The sequence below is a fragment of the Pistacia vera genome, unplaced genomic scaffold (assembly GCF_008641045.1).
Source record: "Pistacia vera cultivar Batoury unplaced genomic scaffold, PisVer_v2 Contig40, whole genome shotgun sequence".
Lineage (NCBI taxonomy): Eukaryota > Viridiplantae > Streptophyta > Magnoliopsida > Sapindales > Anacardiaceae > Pistacia > Pistacia vera.
This window is the reverse complement of record NW_022196224.1, coordinates 2,918,379-2,935,638: the sequence shown is the minus strand read 5'-3', so window position 1 is coordinate 2,935,638 and position 17,260 is coordinate 2,918,379.

The window sequence follows — 17,260 nt, the reverse complement described above, 5'->3', positions numbered from 1 at the left end:
ATTTACAAATTGAAGAAAAGGACATGACGAGAAAAACATGGCGATATTTGAAAAATGTTTGCACGAATTGAAACATTCACAGATTGGGAAGTAGAAATAAGATTAACCTCGACTTATGAGCTGCAGAAATTTAGCTGTTGGCCTGTCAATATATGTGCAGTTCAAATTAGAATTTTGGAGCCTGTATATTATCTATTTATTCTATTCACAAATGTTACTATTATAATGAAGGATTAAAATAATAAACGTGTTATACATTAATACATTATGTAGTGTAAAATGCATTTAGAGCTAATTTTAATAGGTTTTAAACTTTTCAAATGAAAATTTCTCACAATCTTATGAGAGAGTTAACGCAATTTCTTAAGCTATGAAAAACCTTGTGTAATTTCTCACTTAATAATTAATATTATAATATACAATACGAAATAACATGGGCTCTTGAACAGCTCACAACTTTTCTAAAACCAGAGCAACATGTTTTTTACTCGGTTAAAATAAAAAAATTAGTGGAGTCTATAAGATCTTTAAGTATACTGTGTATTAGTGCAAGGTACGTAGAAATTCATAGACTTAATAGTAGTAAACATTAACACGTGAAGTACTTCTATCATCCTTTTTACGATTTTTTTACTTGAACGGGATTTGGTTAGATTTCTAAATTCCTTGCAACTTCCTTTTCAGATCGGTTGAGGTCATGAATTACACTGTACCTTGGTAATACGATGAGAAATTACAGATGCAAAGAGAGAGAAATTGTGGCTGATTTCGTTAGTACATAACCCTTTGAGGCTTAAAATATTTTCTGTACTTTCTGCACTAATTAACTAATTACATCATAAAATTAATACATTGACATAAGCCTAACTCTGTATAAGCTAGGACCAATCAGATTACAAGAGATTCATTTTGATGAACGAACCAAAACAAAAATTCCCAGTTAACTGGATTTTCCTGAGAAAAAAAAAGAACATGCAGAACTAAAAGAATATATTAGTCTCTGAACGCGCAACTCCTAATGACCAGAGCCCCGATCGCTCGGTCCGGAAGACAATCTAAAGGCCAAGCTCCTAACCGATTGACGAACACTCGAGTTTAGAGAAGAAACAGAAAAGGAAGCAAAAGCAACGTGCTCGCTTCCAGTCCCAGAAACAGTGGTGTCCGTTAATGACCGGAGGACTCTACAATGGCTCACACTAAACTGTGTCGATAATACCACTAGTATTATTAGACCCAACACAAACCATAATCGCTTCATTGATGCTGCCATACTACCTTTAATGCGAAAAGTTATATATCAATAAACGTTCTCAATGGACATTATCAATTCAACACGTCGAGCATCAGAATAATATTAAAGTATCGCAAACAAACTGAAACGAAAACAAATATAATCTGAATACAAGAAACTTAACCAAATATCCAACATTCGGGCTCATCCAACTAGTCGAGAGCTGATGAGGAGATCAGTGGAGTCAATCTCGATCTCGCCTACATCGTAATGGACAACCGGGAACTTAGCCGCTCATGGTGGTGATGACGGAGGCCGAAACGGTGGAAACGATGCTGACCATGGCGGAGAAGAGGTAACCGACAGCGATATGATGTGAAGAAGGGGCGAAAATGACCAACGGACAGCCCGGAATACGAACAGTCACACTTCACCAGAAAACGTTAATTTTTCGATGGGTCTTCCGGAAAACGGTGGCGGAAATGGGATCCGAAGGTACCGATGGAAAGCTCTGGTGATGGGGAGTTCAGATCAGGTCCTGGGGAGGTGAGAATTCGCCGGAAATGAGCAGGATCTGGCCTGGAAGATGAAGAGGCGCGGCGGCAAAATCGCGGATTCTGGCAGTTTTCGCGGCGGCTGAAGCTAGGGAAGTATAGATCCGGCCGTGGGGAAGGGAGATCGACCCTTGGGGAGCTGGAACGTAGCCGAAAAACGGCCAAAACTGGCCTGGAAGACGAAACGTCGCCGTGGTGGAAGACGAATCGTCGCGGCTGTGTGATGTTTCACGGTAGCAGTTTGCGGTGGCTGATGACGGATCGGTGCATGGGGAGATGAATCATCGCCGGAGGGAGACGAAGGGTCGCCGGAGCTCGTCGAAAAACTAGGTGAACAGCCTCCCCTGTACGCGACTTTTCATCTTCTTTTTATAGAACAAAATGTAAAATATCATTTTGGTCCCTGCATGTTTGAAAGTGACAAAATCAACCCCAAGATTATGACAATTTGACCCATGAATGGCAAAAATGAGAAAACATCAACCCTAGAAAATAAATCACATCCTAATATCAACTTATACAATCTCAAATTTCAATCCAAACATGCCAAATTAGTAAGAAAAACTCAAAATATGATTTTTAAACATAAATTCATAATTTCTCTTAATTGTCTCAATATAACTTCAATTCAATTACATATGGGATCTTTTTATCAACGAAATAGAGTCACTTTCATGACTCTAACAATCATGCGTACGGTATCTTGTCTCATACTCTTTCAATTGCCAAGAGGCATATGCTATCACCCTACCTAACTGCATTAACACCGCCCCAAGTCCTTGCAATGAGGCATCCGTATAAATATCATAATCTACCCCCTCTTGTGGTAACACTAACACTGGAGCTGTTGTTAACCTCTTCTTCAACTCTTGGAGACATTTCTCACATGCTTCTGACCATACAAAAGGAGTCTTCTGTTTGGTAAGAGCCCTCAATGGTTTAGCCAAATGGGCGAACCCCTCAACAAAACGTCTGTAGTAACCTGCCAGGCCTAAGAAACTTCTGACCTCTTTTACTGTCTTCGGCCTCTGCCACTCAAGGATTGCCTTTACCTTACTCGGGTCTACTGAAATCCCCTCCTTAGACACCGTATGGCCCAGAAATATTACTTGGTCAAGCCAAAACTCACACTTAGAAAATTTAGCATACAACTGCTTTTCCCTCAATCGTTGCAGCACTATTCTCAGATGTTCCTCATGCTCTTCTCTCGATTTGGAATAAACCAGAATATCATCAATGAATACCACGATGAACTGATCTAGACAGTCATGGAATACTCTGTTCATCAAATCCATAAAAAGAGCTGGGGCATTTGTCAAGCCAAACGGCATCACGACAAATTCATAGTGCCCATACCTTGTACGGAAAGTAGTCTTAGCTATATCTTGCTCATCCACTCTTACCTGATGGTACCCTGACCTCAAATCAATCTTGGAGAATACTGCTGCTCCTTTCAACTGATCAAACAAATCATCTATTTGAGGTAGCGGGTACTTATTCTTCACTGTCACCTTATTCAGCCCTCTGTAATCAATACACATCCGTAGTGACCCGTCCTTCTTCTTAACAAATAGAATTGGAGCTCCCTAGGGAGAATGACTCGGTCGGATAAAACCTTTATCTAAAAGCTCTTGGAGTTGCTTCTTTAATTCCTGAAGCTCTGCTGGGGCCATTCAGTAAGGGGCTTTAGATATTGGTGCTGTTCCTGGTGCTAGTTCAATACTAAACTCAACCTCTCTTTCCAGTGGCAAACCTAGTAAGTCTTCCGGAAACACATCTAAAAATTCTTGAACTATCGGCACCCTCTGAATTTCTGGAGCACCCCTTTCTCAACATCTTTCTAGCCTTTACACTACTAATCAACATACTCAACTGATGGCCCTCTCCAAAACTAAACTTATCTCCACTATCGAGATTAAATCTCGCTTTCTTCTTCCGACAATCAATTTTTACTCCATATCTCCCTAGGAAGTCCATGCCTAATATCACATCAAAGTCAGGCATATCAAAAACTATTAAATCAACTGCTAACTCTCGTCCATGGATCACTACCGATTCTCCTAATAACATCTCTTGAGTCAACACACTCACCCCATCAGGTAACTCTATCTTAATAGGTTGACTCACTCTAGTATGTTTCAAACCTAATCTCTTTATCATCCCATGAGAAATAAAAGAATGGGTAGCCCCAGAATCAATTAAAGCATATAAGGAAATAGCGTGGAATAACAACTGACCAGTTACTGCTAATGGACTGGCCTCGGCTTCACCCTGTGCCACTGTAAAAACTCTGGCATTGGTACCTCTAGAAGTCTGAGCTATAGGTGGAAGAGGAACCGATGGAAGGGGAACTTTACAATCCCTCATCAGATGCCCTGGCTGCTGACACCTGTAACATACGTTTCTATCCCTCAAACACTCTCCTGTATGGTTCCTCCCGCATTTAGCGCAAGGGGGAAACCCTTCTGTCCTGGGCCGCTTGTTCTACCAGTCTCTCTTGTTCCTTTTGGGTTGAAACTTCTTTTTGGCCCTTACTTCTCTATTCCTTGTGACATTCACTCTCTCCTTCTGTAAAGTAGTGGATGGTTCACTGGGTACCGTTGAAGGTAACCCTTCTGCAAGATATTTGTTTACATAAATCTCTGCCTTAAAGCCCTTGCTAGAGCTTCACTATAGGTATAAGGGGGCTCGGCTCCTGTCATAACATCTCGGGCAATATCTGATCTCAATCCTTGCATAAACTTATCTCTCCTTAACTCCAGTGTATACACTATCCCGGGTGCAAAACGAGCAAGGGAGTTGAATCTTACTGAATATTCTTTCACAGTACTAGTCCCCTACTTCAGATGAATAAACTCTTGGACTTTCTCATGTACTCGATCTTCTGTTCGGTACTCAGCCTCAAACAATCTTATGAATTCTTCCCAGGTCATCGAGGCCATATCATGAGTCTCCTCCATTAATTCCTACCAAATTCGGGCATCTTCCTTAAATAAGAAACTGGCATATCTAATCCTCTCTCTATCATTCATAGGAAACAGTGCCACTGTCCGCTCTATGGACTTAAACCACTCATCTGCCTCTAGCGGGTCCCTAGTACCCCTAAACGCTGGCGGTTGGTGCTGTTTTGCAAGGCCCTGAATCGGATCAACCTGAGTCTGTACTGTCTGAGGTATCAGCCCTTCTCGCTCTTGTCTGGTGGGCGGTACTCTACGGGGGTCTCGATTCTCTCTTGAACAACTCTCCCCTGACTCTCTGCTAACACTTGCTGGACAATGGTTCGAATCATCGTCTCATCAAGGGTAGGGGGAGTTGGTTTTGGTGGGTTAGAGGATTCTCCCTCGTTCATCACACTCTTACCCTTTCCCCTGTTACTACGCCTCATCTACAAAACAACCATACTTAATCAATGTAAAAGAACACTTAACGTAAGGAAAGAATTAACTTACACAGTCGGCTCTCGAACATCGTAGCGACGAGAATGGTACACTGTTAAATCCCAAAACCTCGGCTCTGATACCAAAAATGTAATAGCCGCTTTCTACTCAAATACTCATAAAACATGTACATAATAAAATACATATAAAGTAGTATAAAAAGTTGGGCCCAAATTTTTCTTTTATTAAACATATACATTCTTTATACAAAAAGTTGTATCATGTACAAAATGATCAAAACAAGGTGGACAGTGTAGCCATTTCCCTTCGCTTGCCGACGCCCATCCGACTATGTCCTCACCTAGATCCTACAAAAACATGGAAAACAACGGGGTGAGCACAACTAATGCTCAGTAAGCAAAACCTCTACTCATCTATCCCCATAACTCTCTCTCTCTAATTCTTTCCTTACAATTCTCATTTACTCTCTCTTCTATACTTCTCTCTATTTCCTCTTTCTCTTACCTCTTTCTACTAACTCTCTTTTGTAAGTCACGACCCCATCTTACCGGAGGCACGGCCGGGACTCGCTCCCGCTCTCCGTGACTTCTACTCGTTCTATCCTATCGGACTCGGTTATGCATAGATTTGGAACCCTTGGCCATGTGAGCGTACAAACTCTCTCGGGTACTCTCAGGTATAGCCCTCATCCGCATGTACTCTCATGGGCTACACCACTTCTCTCTCTCATACTCATGCCGCTAGCTCAATGTGGCATACATGCGGGAATACTCTACCCATTACTCACGAGTTCCCCATTGCACAACCTACTCTATTCTCTTTTTCTCTCTTTTCTCTTAATAAAGATCATACTCAAAGTTCTATACTCTTTCTATAATGCATAATTCATGCATATGAATGGTTCATGCTCATTAATGTACTCATGAAAAGCACAAATGCATTATTGCATCAAAGACAGTCATTCTGCGCAAGTCACACTCAAAAAGGCATAACTTGAGCTATACACATCGGATTGCTATGATTTTTGTCTCGTTTTAAAACTTAGAGACAGGGCTATAACTTTCATGTTTTGGTCTAAACCCAACTCAATCCATAAGATGCCCAAAAAGCACTTAGAAAGTTACGGCTGTGACAGGGCAGTTTGGTAACATGTTTTCACTTAGGCATTTCATCAAGCAACTCATATACATAGAAACACTCTACTATAATTACTACTCTACTTCATTTTCTAACCATCCAAAATGGGAGAAAACTCCCTCATATAACCATAATCCCTGTCAAAGAAAGCAATTCCAAATAGGTTTACACAACATCTCCCAAAACTTCATCTCAATTTCCACTTCTCCAAACAGATTAAAACACTTCTCATATATGAAGTGTATCCAACAACCACAAAATAGCTACTCATCTCAACTAAATTTCTCATCAAGCATACTATATACTTATTCATGCATACATCTCTACTCAATCTTTACTCAAAAACTTATTTAAATCTCAACTTGGTTGGATTTATTTACCTTGTGAAAAAGTAACTTCTCTACCACTTTTCCTTCCCCTTGTTGTCTTGTCTTCTCCCTTCAACTTAGGATGCTTTAGATGAAATCTTTACTCAAAATTACTCAAAAGCTCTCTTAAACCCCTTAGAAAACTTAGGAAAATTGAAAGGAAAAATTGAGAGACTTTAGAGAATGGGTATGGCGGTGGAAATGAATGAAATGGAGGATTTATTTCACTTAACCCTTTTTAGCTTATAAGATAACCATCACTTCTCAACTTTGCCCTTGCTCTTCCTTGAAAATTCCATCTATATCCTTTGATTCATTTCACTCACACCCCCACACTAACCTATTCTCCATGAAATTTTTTTACATTTTACTCCCCACTTTTCCTGCTAATTAGGGGTAGAATGGTCATTGTGCCCTAAAAGGAAGAATTCTCTAGAAACTCAATACACTTTTTGTCAAGCCCTTCGCCGCGGCGAAGAATCTTTCTTCACCCTAGCGAAACTTTACAGAACCCACACCGTAGGTAGCAGGGCTTCATCGCCGCGGCGAAGCTTCTTCTTCGCCTCGGCGAAGTCTGTAACACAAAACTTCACCAAGTTTTTTCACATTTCAGGGCAACCACTCACAATATCCATTCAACCAAGGGCCAACTAAATATTAGGAACACTAACCAAACTCAATTAAAGCTGAATCAATGAACATTTAAGCCATACAGCAAATCTTAAATGCGTACCTCAAATGGGGCGTTACAAAAAATGACGAAAAAGACCCCTCCAACGGCTATAAAACGGCTATATTTCAAGGGGATCTGTTAGTTTTTAAAAGTTTTATTAAAAGTGAAAATGAAAGGAATAAGAGCCGTTGGGTTTGCATGTAACTGGGAGAGAAATCTGGGTATTTTTATTGGATCGTTTTGGATTAATGCACACATGAACAGTATTCTGGAATTGCGATTTACGCCGCAGCACAGTTCTTCTACGCTGCAGCATCGAGCTTCGTAAACCTGGAATGCGTAAACAAGCCGCAGCGGAATAAAACTTTGCCACGGCGTGATCGCGAGGTGAGTTGAGTGACTGGAACACGCAAATAAGCCGCAGCAAAATAAAACTTCGTTGCAATGTGATGACATTACGTGATCGCGAAATTATGCGATTTGAGCCGCGGCGAAGTAAAACTTTGCCGCAGCTTGAAAGCGTCGTAAAATCGCGCAACATGAGATTTGGGCCCTGACTTATATAAACTACGTCGTGGCGTGAAAATGACGAAGTAGATGACGAAGTAGCACATCAAATTCAGAAATTGTGTGATCCAGCCGCAACGTAATAAAACTACGCCACGACGTGAATGTGTTGTTAGAGTGTGGGTTTCTGGATTTGTGCCATGGCGTAGTAAAACTTCATCGTGGCATATATTCATTTATGCGCCTTGCAGTGACATAATAAAACTATGCCACGACGTGAATGCTGCTGTAGCATTTTAACAATGCTAGACCGATACATAATTCTGTAAATTCAAGAGGATAATTTTATAAATCAACCCACCCAATTCAAAATTGATTGTTTTGAATGTATGCAATAATTTTTGTTTGAAAAATTGCATGGTGCCCAGTACATGAGCCTTAGACCTATGGTGATTGTTCTAATTTAATTTTGGATATGTATGGTTGTAAATAATTTTAAATAAGGCCTATGTGCTCTGTCTTCCTCCTCCCTTCTCGATGTTCATTCTTCTCTCTTCTTATTTGCCTCGAATGTAACTCGAGGTTTCTAAATTTATTGATGTAAAATTAGTATAGTTAATTTCACTGTAAATTTAGTGTGATGTAATTTGTAATGTACTTGAAGATGGAGCAAGGACGAAGCGATCATACTTGAAGACTCAAGATATTATTACAAGATCCTTAGGTGACCTATAATAATATCTTGAGTCTTCCAGTGGACTTGCATAATACAGTAGCATGCATTCTAGGCTCGAGGAAATCAGTTTTAGTTAGGCCATATACCGGCATGTTTCCTTAAATGCTCAGAATGCATGCTAAGGGTGTATGTTATAACTATAACATGCTAATAAAGATAAAACGGGTGATATATAAAATAAAAACCTTCAAATAAAGTATATTAAGTCATACATATGCCTTCCATCACTATGGCTTTAATCAAACCATTATTCGTTGGAACCTTGTTCGCCAAAGCGAAGGGTACACTTCTACTAGTGGGAGGTTGAATTTCATTAGAGTTTTCCTTAATGGTGATGGGTCAACTTAAATGATATGTTTTGCTTGTTCGCCAGAGTGAAGGTTGATAAGCATATCATATGCATAGTAGAGAAGTACACTTGTTGTGTATACATGGCTTGAGGACGATGGCTTTAGCCATTGATTGTGTGATTGGTTTGTTGGCTTGTTTTGCATTTGAGGTTGGTAGTTGGAGCTATCAACTAGTGTGAAATTAAGTTTGTTGGCCTTCCTAATCAACCCATTTTGGCTTGTTTGCGAAAGCGAAGGTTTGAAATGGGCTAGATGGGATCTCAGTCCACTTGGAAGGCCAACGAGCTTTCCCGAGTTAATACTGAGGACTATTGGCTTGAGGAAAATAGTGGGAGCAATTGTTTAATAAAAGTCCTTATTAAATAATAATAATAATAAACATTGCAATAACATTTACTTATTCTGCACTTGTAAATTCACCTAAAAATTAATCAATATGATCCCATCATCACTGCGACAAATCATCGAATTGGGAGACAAATGGAATGGTGAGATTTTCGTTGATTGGTATAAAAGTATAAACAATATACTTTAGTCAAGTGATAGATTATACACTATTGAGCAGACTTTGTCACCAGAGCCTGCTGATAGTTCTATTCATGAGATTGGGTATGTATATATGAAGCATACACATGATGCAAAAGCAAACATGACAAAATACATTGTGCTTGCATCAACGACACCATTACTGCGATAGCAGCGCCAAAAAATGGACTTGGCTTCTATTCTTCATTTTCTTCAGAGAAATGAGAAGCATATGGTGTCTCGGTCGTTGTTCAGATGCAAGATGGAAGAGGGTACCAAATTTGATGATCATATACTCAAGTTGACCAAGTATATGAACAAACTTGAGATTTTGGGATGTAGACTTAATGAGGGTTTAGCAATAGACCTAACATTACAATCTTTGCTACATTTTTACTCTCAATTTGTCCATGACGTCATTGACGATGATAAGAAGAATACCCTTTCTGAGCTTTTGGATATGTTGAAGGCTAATGAGTCATGCATGAAAATGTCAGAAACATTGACATTGGTTGAAGCTAACTCAAGTGAAAATGAAAAGGCTCAGAAGTCGTTGGAAGAAACTATTGTAGATAAGAAGGGCGTTTGTCCTCACTGTGGGAATCCCAGCCACTAGGGGAAACATTGCATGACCTTCTTAGCAAAAAGGAAGAAGAATGCTCCTTCTTCGTCAGGTACGTTCATGATTGAGATTAACTTCTCCCATCGAATCTTGGGTCATTACACAGGATGTGGTACACATTTATACTAATGTGCATGAACTACGGTAGAGGAGATTGGTTGTCGAGGGAGAGATGGACCTACCAGTTGGAAATTGAGCATGTGATACTGCATTAGCTGTAGGATCTTATCATCTGATTTTGCCTACAGGCTTGTTACTTGGAACTTGTCAGTTTCTAGAAATAATATTTATGTGTCCACTTTGGACAAGTGACAATATTGCTTTACTATTGGATTGTTGTCTTTAGTATAAATAATATTCTTTATAGAACTGTTTCATAATAATATGTTCTTAAAATTGACAATAAGGATATTCTCAAAAATAACAATTATGCCAAGTGTGGCAAGTTGAGTTAAGCATACCTGTAGGAATGTGGGACAGTATCAAACTCACCTCTCCGTATACACCCCAACATAATGGTGTGTCTGAAAGGAGGAATAGGATCTTACTTGAAATGGTTAGGTCTATGATGAGTTTTATTGATCTACCTGCATCATTTTGGGGTTATGCCCTAGAGGCTGCGACTCACGTACTGAACCATGTGCCGTCAAAGTCTATAGATAAGACTCCATATGAACTATGGAGTGGGCGAAAGCCCAACTTGTCTTATCTAGGATTTGGGGTTACGAAGCTTATGTCAAGAAATTGACTTCAAACAAACTAGGCTTGGAATCTTAAAATGTATATTTGTGGGGTATCCTAAGGAGACTAAAGGATACTATTTCTACCACCCAGAAGAGCGCAAAATTTTGTCGCTTGTACTAGTGTCTTCTTAGAAAAGGAATTTTTTCTAAGAAGTACTATAGTGGGAGAAAAGTAGAACTCAATGAAGTTCTAGAATCACAAAATACATTAGATGAAGGATGGAAATATGTGCCAAAAGAAGTGGTTGAACATCGTGAGGAGGTTACTCTACAATTTGTGGATCAAAGTGAACCACCTCAAGTAGCACAGGAGCTATGTAGGTCTAGATCCAACATGGTGATATACTAGTCTACCAAGACAATGAGCCCCACAGATATGGTTTTTTCGTGATTCAACATGGTGACTTACTTGTAATGCTCCACTTGAGGTATGTAGTTAAATTATTGTTGCATTGCTTGAACGTTTATTGATTTGTTCTCATTTGAGTTTGCATGTTGCTATTTTTGGTTGGTTGGCCCTTAGTTGAATTTTGTTAAAGTCATTTTGAGAAAAATGTGAAGAAAATCCCTTAAACTTTCATTAGGGGTAAAATGGTCTTTTCACTCAAAATTAGTTGAAAAATTGAGGAGTGAAAAGAGATAGAATTTCATGGAGAATGTAATAAAAATGAGGGCATTATTGTAATTGACTAAGGGACATAGATGGAATTTTAAGAAAGAGCAAGGGCAAAATGGGAATGATTGTATGTAAGTTGAGCTAAAAAGGGTTTAAGTGTTGAAAGCCCTGCATTCTTCACCATCTCCACCGCCATTCTCATTCCCTAATTTCTCTCAATCCTCCACTCAATCTTCCAAGAATTTCTAAGGATTTTTGGGGTAGTTTTTAGTAGAGATTTAATCTAAAGCATCCTAAGGTAAGGATTCTTGCTTTAGATGAGAATTTGCTTATGATTTGTTAAAGTCTTATGTTGTTATTGTTTAAAGTTGTGGATAGAAGACAAGATACAAAAGGGAAGGAGAAGTGCTAGAGAAGCCATTTACCCATAAGGTAAGTAAATCCAACCCAAGTTAAGGTTCAAGCAATCAAATGATTGATATGCATGCTTATGTTTATGAGCTTGAGATTGATTGTTGAGAATGATATTATCGATGAGTTGATGGCTTTTGATGAGAAGATTTGAGCCATGAGAAGTAGAAATGAAGTTGTGGTAACCAAGTGAAGTTTGGTTACATTTACAAAGAATTTAAGTAGAATATTTGAAGTGTTTTTCTTGGCCATGTTCAGATTTATTGTGGAGGAGTTTTGCTCCATGAATGGATGGTTAAAGAAAGAAGTAGAGATGTATCAAAAATAGAATTAAAGTATGCATGCATTATGTTTCATGAAATGCCCAAGTGAAAAGCCTAAGTGGAAACTGCCTTGTCACAGTCGTGACCTTCTGAGTGATATTTGGGCATCTTACAGATTGAACTGGGTTGAAACCAAAACATAAAAGTTGTAGCCCTGTCTCTAAGCTTTAAAACGAGACCAAAATCGTAGCAATTAGATATGTATAACTCAAGTTATGCCTTCTTGAGTGTGACCTATGCAGAATGACTATCTTGATGCAACATTGCATTTGTACATTTCATTAGTGCATTAATGAGCATGAATCATCCATATGCATTAATTATGCATTAGAGAAATAGTAGAAAAAGAGTAGAGAACTTTGAGTGTGATCTTTATTAAGAGAAAAGAGAGAAAAAGAGAATAGAGTAGGTTGTACGATGGGGAACCCGTGAGTAATGGGTATAGTATTCCCGCATGTACGCCGCATTGAAAGAGCGGCATGAGTATGAGAGAGAGAAATGGTGTAGCCCGTGAGAATGCATACGGATGAGGGCTATACCCGAGAGAGAGATTATATACTCACATGGCCAAGGGTTCCGAATCCATGGATAACCAAGTCCGATTGGCTAAGAACGAGTAGAAGTCACAGAGAGCGGGAGCGAGTCCCGGCCGTGCCCCCGGTAAGATGGGGCCATGACTTACTAAAGAGAGTTAGTAGAAAAGAGTTCTAAGAAAGAGAAATAGAAAGAGAGAGAAATAGAAAGAGAAAACAGAAAGAAGTAGAAAAGAAAGAGTAAATGAGAATTATAAGGAAAGACTTAGAGAGAGAGAGTTACGGGGATAGATGACTAGAGGGTTTACTTACTGAGCATTATTTTTGCTCACCCCGTTGTCTTTCTATGTTTTTGCAAGATTTAAGTGAGGACAAGGTCGAATGGATGTCGGCACGCGAGGACGAATGGCTACACTGTCTACATAGTTTTTGATAGTTTTTGTTTATGATACTAATTTTGTATAAAGAATGTATATGTTTAATAAAAGAAAATTTTGGGCCCAACTACTTATGTTATTATACATGTATTTTTATTATGTATATTTTTATGAGTATTTGAGTAAGAAGTAGTTATTACATTTTTGGTATCAAAGCCGAGATTTTGGGATTTGACAGTGTACCATTCTCGTCGCTACGATGTCCGAGAGCCGACTGTGTAAGTTAATTCTTTCCTTACGTTAAGTGTTCTCTTTAATTTATCAAGTGTGGTTGTTTTGTAAATGAGGCGTAATAATAAGAAGAAGGGTAAAGTGTGATGAACAAGGGAGAATCCTCTAACCCACTAGAACCAACTCCCCCTACTCTTGATGAGACAAGGATTTAAACCATTGTACAGCAGGTGTTAGCTGAGAGTCAGGGGAGAGCTATACAGGAAAGAACCGAGACCCTTAGCAGAGTACCAATCGCAAGACAAGAGCGAGAAGGGTTGGTACCTCAGACAATACAGAGTTTAGTTGATCCGATTCAGGGGCTTGCAAACCAGCACCAGTCACCAGTGTTTACGGGTACTAGGGACCTGTTAGAAGTAGAAGAGTGGTTTAAGTCCGTAGAGCGGACGGCGACACTGTTTCCCATGAATGATAGAGAGAGGATCAGATATGCCAGTTTCTTATTTCGAGGAGATGCCCGAATTTGGTGGGAATTAATGGAAGAGACTCATGACATGGCCTCGATGACTTGGGAGGAATTCAGGAGATTGTTTGAGGCCGAGTATCGAACAAAAGATCGAATACACGAGAAGGTCAAAGAATTTATTAATTTGAAGCAGGGGACTAGTACCGTGAAAGAATATTCAGTAAGATTCAACTCTCTTGCTCGCTTTGCACCCGGGATAGTGTACACATCGGAGTTAAGGAGGGACAAGTTCGTGCAAGGGTTGAGATCAGATATTAACCGAGATGTAATGACAGGAGCCGAGCCCCCTCATACCTACAGTGAAGCTCTAACACGGGCTTTTAGGGCAGAGACCTATGTAAATAAATACATTGCAGAAGAGTTAGCTTCAACAGTATCTAGTGAGCTATCCACCACCTTATAGAGGGAGAGAGTAGATGCCACAAAGAACAAAGAAGTAAGGGCCAAGAAGAAGTTTCAACCCAGGAAGAATATGAGAGATTGGCAAAACAAACGACCCAGGACAGAAGGGTTTCCCCCTTGTGCTAAATGCAGGAGGAACCATTCAGGAGAGTGTTTGAGAGACCAAAACGTGTGTTACAGGTGCCGACAGCCAGGGCATCTGATGAGGGATTGTAAAGCTCCTCTTCCACTAACAGCTCAGACTCCTAAAAGTACAAATGCCAAAGTATTTACAGTGGCACAGGGTGAAGCCGAGGCCAGTCCCTCAGCCGTAACTGGTAAGTTGTTATTTCATGTTGTTCCTTTATATGCTTTAATTGATTCTAGAGCTACCCATTCTTTTATATCTCATGGAATGATAGAGAGATTAAGTTTGAAACCTACTAGAGTGAGTCAACCTATTAAGACAGAGTTACCTGATGGGGTGAGTGTGCTGACTCAGGAGATGTTGTTAGGAGAGTTCGTAGTGATCCATGGTCGAGAGTCAGTAGTTGCTTTAATAGTTTTTGATATGCCCGACTTTGATGTGATATTGGGCATGGATTTCCTAGGGAGGTATGGAGTAGAAATTGATTGTCGGAAGAAGAAGGCGAGATTTAATCTCGATAGTGGAGATAAATTTAGTTTTGGAGAGGGCCATCAGTTGAGCATGTTGATTAGTAGTGTGAAGGCTAGAAAGATGTTGATAAAAGGGAGTTCTGGATATATGCTCATGTAGTACAGAGTGGTGACGTCCACAGTCAGAAATTCAGAGGTTGCCGGTAGTCGAGAATTCCTAGATGTGTTTTCGGAAGACTTACTAGGTTTGCCACGGAAAGAGAGGTTGAGTTTAGTATTGAACTAGCACCAGGAACAGCACCCATATCTAAAGCCCCTTACCTATGGCCCAACAGAGCTCGGAATTAAGAAGCAACTTCAAGAGCTTTTAGATAAAGGTTTTATCCGACCGAGTCATTCTCCCTAGGGAGCTCCAATTCTGTTTGAAAGAAGAAAGACGGGTCACTACGGATGTGTATTGATTACGAGAACTAAATAAAGTGACAGTGAAAAATAAGTACATATTACCTCGGATAGATGATTTGTTCGATCAGTTGAAAGGAGCAGCAGTATTCTCCAAAATTGATTGAGCAGGGTACCATCATGTAAGAGTGGCCGAGTAGGTATAGCTAAGACTGTTTCCGTACAAGGTATGGGCATTATGAGTTCGTAGTGATGCATCTGGCTTGACTAATGCCCCAGCAGTTTTTATGGATTTGATGAACCGGGTATTCCATGACTGTCTAGATCATATTATAGTAGTATTCATTGATGATATTCTGGTTTATTCCAGGTCGAGAGAAGAACATGAGGAACATTTTAGAATAGTGCTACAAACGATTGAGGGAAAAGCGGTTGCATGCTAAGTTTTCTAAATGTGAGTTTTGGCTTGACCAAGTAATATTTCTGGGCCATACGGTGTCCAAGGAAGGGATTGCAGTAGATCGAGTAGGTAAAGGCAATCCTTGAGTGGCAGAGGTGAGACAGTAAAAGAGGTCAGAAGTTTCTTAGGCTTGGCAGGTTAATAAGAGTGATTTGTTGAAGGGTTTGCCCAGTTGGTACAATTGACAGCTCTTACCAAACAGAAGACTCCTTTTGTATGGTCAGAAGCATGTGAGGAATGTTTCCAAGAGTTGAAGAAGAGGTTAACAACAGCTCGTTGTAGTGTACCATAGGAGGTGTAGATTATGACATTTATACAGATGCCTCTTGCAAGGACTTGGTGCAGTGTTAATGCAGTTAGGTAGGGTGGTAGCAATGCCTCTCAGCAATTAAAAGAGTATGAGTCGAGATACCCTACACATGACCTAGAGTTGGCAGCGTGATCTTCGCATTAAAGATTTGGAGGCATTACCTTTATGGTGCAAAGAGTAACATCATACTGATCATAAATGTTTAAAGTACTTCTTCACTAAAAGGAGTGAATATGAGACAGAGAAGGTGGTTAGAGCTGGTTCAGGACTATGATTATGAGATCAAGTTCAACCGGGGAAAGCCAATGTAGTAGCCGACCTGCCTTGAGTAGAAAAGTTTATTGTCCCGGCTCACTAAGCAGAAAGAGTTGATAGGAGAATTATGTAGAGAACAAATTGAAGTGATTCAGGAAGGATTGCCGGTTAGAAGTTCAGTCTACTTTATTAGAGGAAGTCAGAGTTAAGCAAGGGCTGATGAATGGTGTCAGAAAATAGTTCAGCAAGTACATGAGGGCAAGGTAACGGAGTTCCATTTAGTGAATGGTGTCCTATTTCAATCGGTTTTGTATCCCTCAAAATGAGAGTTGAGAAAAAGAATTCTTATGGAGGGCATGACACACCATACACTGCTTATCCTGGAGCAACCAAGATGTAAAGAAAGGCTACTAGTGGCCAAGTATGAAGAGAGACATTGTAGAGTTTGTAGCTAAATGCCTGACTTGTCAACAGGTGAAAGTAGAACACCAAAGGCCGTCAGGGTTGCTTCAGCCACTAGTATTCCAGAGTGATGAAATGGGAGAGTATTCGATGGATTTTATCACAAGGTCTACTAGAGTACAAGAGAGATTAATGCTATATGGGTGATTATGGATAGATTAACTAAGTCCGCCCATTTCCTCCCAGTAAAGGAGAGCACCACTACAGATCAGTTGGCTCCTATTTACATTAAAGAAATAGTCAGGTTGCATGGTATGCCTAAGACAATAGTGTTAGACAGAGATTCCATATTTGTCTCAGCTTTTTGGACTAGTTTACAGAGAAATTTGGGTACCCATTTGGCATCAGCACTGCTATGATCCTCAGACGGATGGCCAACAGAGAGAACAAATCAGGTGCTTGAGGATATGTTGAGAGCTGTTGTATGGATTATAAAGCACCTGGCATGAATGTTACCCTTAGTGGAGTTTGCCTACAACAACAGTTACCAGTCTACAATTAGAAGGCGCCT